Below are 4,568 nucleotides of genomic sequence, written 5' to 3' on the forward strand. Positions count from 1 at the left end.
GGTAGCATAGTGCCTAAGGCACTTGACTGCTCACCAGAAGGCTGGCGGTTCAAACCCACCAGCCACTCCTCGGAAGGAAGGTTGGGCAATCCTACTTCGTAGTGATACTGCCTTGGAAACCCAAGGAGGGGTCGCTATGAGTCGGGGCCGACTCGACGGCAAACAACAACAACAACAACAACAGGGGCTCTGTGGGACAAAGATACGGCAATCTGCTTCAGTAAAAATTACAGCCTAGAAACCCTATAGGGCACTTCTACTCTGTCACATGGGTGGCTATGAGTTGAAAATCGACTTGATAGCACCTAACAACAACAAAAACAACAACCAGCAATACATACAAGTGAAATTTACAACTCTACAGAGGATGTCAAACTTTTGGATTTTTGTCATCTTGATATATGATTAATGGCATGTTCCAGCTATTGAGAAGTAGAAAGAAAAAAAGGCCAAAACAAGGATTTCCTTTTAAGCAAGTAACGTGGAGCCAGCACATATCAATTTAGATCTCATTCTATTGGCAAGGCATTAATCATGTGATTATACCAAGCAACAGTTGTTGCTGATGGGTGCCCTCAAATCTTTTCCAACTCATAGCAACCTTATGTACAACAAAATGAAACAGTGCCTGGTCCTAGGCCATCCTCACAATCCTTGCTATGTTTGACCCCATTATTGTAGGCACTGTCAATCCATCTCATTGAGTCTTCCTCTTTTTCTCTGACCTGCTACTTTACCAAGCTTGATGTCCTTTTCAGGGCCTGGTACCTCCTTGTAACTTGTCCGAAGTACATGAAATGAAGTTTTGCCATTCATGCTTCCAAGAAGCATTCTAGTTGTACTTCTTCCATAATAGATTTGCTTGTTCTTCTAGCTGTTATATTCAATAGTCTTGGTCGATACCATAATTCAAAAGCATCAATTCTTCTTCAGTCTTCCTTATTCATTGTCCAGCTTTTGTGTGTATGTAAGGGGAGGTCTGGTGCCTAAAGCATTTGACTGCTAACCAGAAGGCTGCTGGTTCTAACCCACCAGCCACTCCTCAGAAGGAAGATTGGGCAATCTACTTCCATAGAGATACCGCATTGGAAACCCAAGGAGGGGTCACTATTGTAAGGTCACGGTAAGAAGAAGAGGACTTACAAAAGTGAGGTTAAAGAGAAGTTTTTATTCTGCACTTCTGGGTGAGGTTTACGTGTCCCCAAGAGGGGCCCGGGTGAGGTTCACGGGTCCCTGAGAGGGGCCCGAGAAGTCACGCCGCCTGGCTGGGGAGAGTAGGGTTTATAGTCTTGTAGACGACCTAAGTGGGGACACTAAGGAAATGGCGGGGTCCAATTAGCTGTTGGCACGGGTCTGCACCTAATTAGCATGAGGGAACTTCACAGGAGGAAGTTTATCATCACATGGGACTTTGCAGCCTGGGCGGGTTCTGCCACCTCAGTTGTCTTATGAGGCTGTCTCATCAGGGCCTGACACCTGGAGGAAGCTGCCAACTGAAATGTTGGTGGCTTGAGTTTACTCCAGCCTAACAACTATGAGTCAAATCCATTCAATGGCAATGATTTTGGTTTGCTTTTTGGTAAAGTGATTTAAAATAACATGGTTTGTGTGAGGTGCACCTTAGTCTTCAAAGTGATATCCTTGCTTTTTTATCACTTTAAAGAGGTCTTTACAGTAGAGTTGCCTATGAAATACATCGTTTGGTTTCTTGACTACTGCTTCCATGGGGATTGATTGTAGATCCAAATAAAATGAAATCCTTAACAACTTCTATCTTTGCTCCATTTTTCCTCCAGGAATTTCAATCTTTTCAGTCTTTTCTCAATTGCGTATCATTCTAGTTGTGGGATTTTTGTTGTCTTTATGTTGAGGAGTGTATTGGTTACCTCTTATGCTGCTCCAACAAAGAATGTCACAAATGTATGGCTTTAACAAACAGGAGATTATTCTCTTACAGTTTTGGAAACTAGAAATCCAAGTTCAAAGTGCCAAGCTCTAGGAGCTGGGGGAAAGCCCCTCAAACTTGGGCTTCAGCTCTGTCTCTTGCTCCCAGGCTAATGAAGGTGGAGGCTTCTCTTAACTCAGGCAGCTGCTGACTGCTGAGGCTGAAAAACCCAAGGTCGACAAATAAAATGGCACAGTCCCAAGATTATCAAATGACATGGCAGGCCACTAGTTCAAGTCTAGGGATAGTTCCAAGATTGGCAGAAAACATGACAAGCTGCTGAATGAAGACTCAGCTACGTGCAGCATCCCAGCATGCCAAAAACTCCAGGGACCTTTCTCAGTGCTTCTCTTTATACACTGGAAACAGACCACACCTCTAAGGCAGCTACTCAGCTGCTCACAGTAGATTCCAACATGGAGATGATTACCAGTCTCATCATAGGGAATACTACATCCGTTTGCCCAGCCACTCAAAACTGGGCCCAGCCAAGTTGACACATATCTACCACAAGGAATAACCCATGATATGAAGGGTATAGTCTTTGATCTCATCAGTAAATGCTTCAAGTCTTCTTCATTTTCATCACGTAAACCAAAAAAACAAAATTCACTGCCATCAAGTCGATTCCAACTCATAGTGAGCCCTTTGGGTTTCCGAGACAATAAATCTTCAAGGAAGTAGATTGCCCAGTCTTCCATCCATAGAGTAGCTGGTCAGTTTGAACTGCCAACCTTCTGGTTAGCAGTCAAATGCCTTAGGCACTACACCACCAGAGCTTCTTTGTCAGCAAGTAAGATAGTGTCATCTGCATTGTGTTATCTATAGTTGACACAGCCACAAGCAATAGTAAAACTGGAAATTTAGAAAAGAATGGAAGGAAAGAATAAATTTGGTGGCTGGGGTGGTTAAGTTTGTGTGTCAGTTTGGCTAGGCCTGGTTGAGTGGCTGGGCAGCTAGATGTAGTATTCCCCACGATGAAACTGGTAATCAACTCCATGGTGGGACCTACCACAAGCAGATGAGTAGCTGCTTTAGGGATGTGGTCTGCTTCCCATATATAAGAAACAGCTTTGTGCTTATGGCACACTTGAAACCTGCATGTAGCCATGTTGTTTTTCAGAGCCTGCCATGCTCTGCCAACCTTGGGATTTACAATGGACTTGAATTAATGGCCTGCCGTGTGGTTTAGTAACATCGGGACTGTGCCTTGTTACTTGTCAACCTTGGGCTTGTTAGCCTCAGCAGCCAGTAGCTGCCTGAGTGAAGAGATGCCTCTAGCTTCAGTGGGTCGGGAGCAAGAGACAGAGCTGAAGCCCAAATTTGAGGGGCTTTCACACAGCCCCTAGAACATGGACGTCTAGTCTCCCGAACTGTAAGAGAATAAACTGTTTGTTCAAGCCATCCCATTTGTGGTATATTCCTGTCAGAGTGGCACTAGGTAATCAGAACAGTGACATAAACAGCAGTGTCTGCCACAGTATACCCTCTGACCTTCTAAATCTCTACGTGTATCCTTCTCATAGTTGTTGTAGTTGTTAGGTACCATCAAGTCATCTCTCACTCATAGTGACCCTGTGTACAACAGAACAAAACACTGCCCAATCCTGTGCCAGCCCCATGATCCTTGCTATACCTGAGCCTATCGTTGCAGCCAATGTGTCAGTCCATCCTCTTGAGGGCCTTTGCTTTTTCGTTGACCCTCCACTTAATCAAGCATGATATCTTTCTCCAGGGAATGGTCCCTTCGGCCATGACCAAAATAGGTGACACGATGTCTGGCCATTCTCATTTCCGAGGAGCATTCTGGCTGCACTTCCTCCAGGACAGATTTGTTAGTTCTTTTACCAGTTCATGGTACTTTTAGCATTCTTCACGAACACCACAACTCAAAAGCATCAACTTTTCTTTGGTCTTCCTTATTCATTGGCCAGCTTTCACATGCATGTGAAGCAATTGAAAATACCATGGCTTCAGTTAAGCATACCTTAGTCTTCAAGAAAATATCTTTGCTCTTCAGCACTAGAAAGAGGTCCTTGGCAGCAGATTCGCCCAACGCAATACGTCATCTGATGTCTTGACTGCTGCTTCCATAGGTGTTGATTGTAGAACCAAGTATATGAAGTCTTTGACAACGTCAATCTTTTCTCCATTTATAATGATGCTGCTTATTGATCCAGTGGTGAGGATTTTTGTTTTCTTTATATTGAGATATAATCCATACTGCAGACTGTAGTCTTCAATCTTCATCAGTCAGTGCTTCAAGTCATCTTCACTTTCAGTAAGCAAAGAAATGTCATCTGCATACCCCAGGTTGTTAATGATTCTTCCTCCAATCCTGATGCCACGTTCTTCTTCATATAGTCCAGCTTCTCGGATTGTTTGTTCAGCATACAGATTGAATAACTATAGTGAAAGGATACAACTCTCACACACTCCCTTCCTGATTTTAAACCATGCAGTATTCCCTTGTTCTGTTCAAATGACAGCCTCCTGGTCTATGTACAAGTTCCTCAGGAGTACAATTGAGTGTTCTGGAATTCCCATTCTTCTCAATGTTATCCATAATTTGTTATGATCCACACAATCGAATGCTTTGGCATAGTCAATGAAACACAAGTAA

The sequence above is a fragment of the Orycteropus afer genome, unplaced genomic scaffold (assembly GCF_000298275.1).
Source record: "Orycteropus afer afer isolate SDZICR_OR568_19922 unplaced genomic scaffold, OryAfe1.0 scaffold00172, whole genome shotgun sequence".
Taxonomy (NCBI): domain Eukaryota; kingdom Metazoa; phylum Chordata; class Mammalia; order Tubulidentata; family Orycteropodidae; genus Orycteropus; species Orycteropus afer.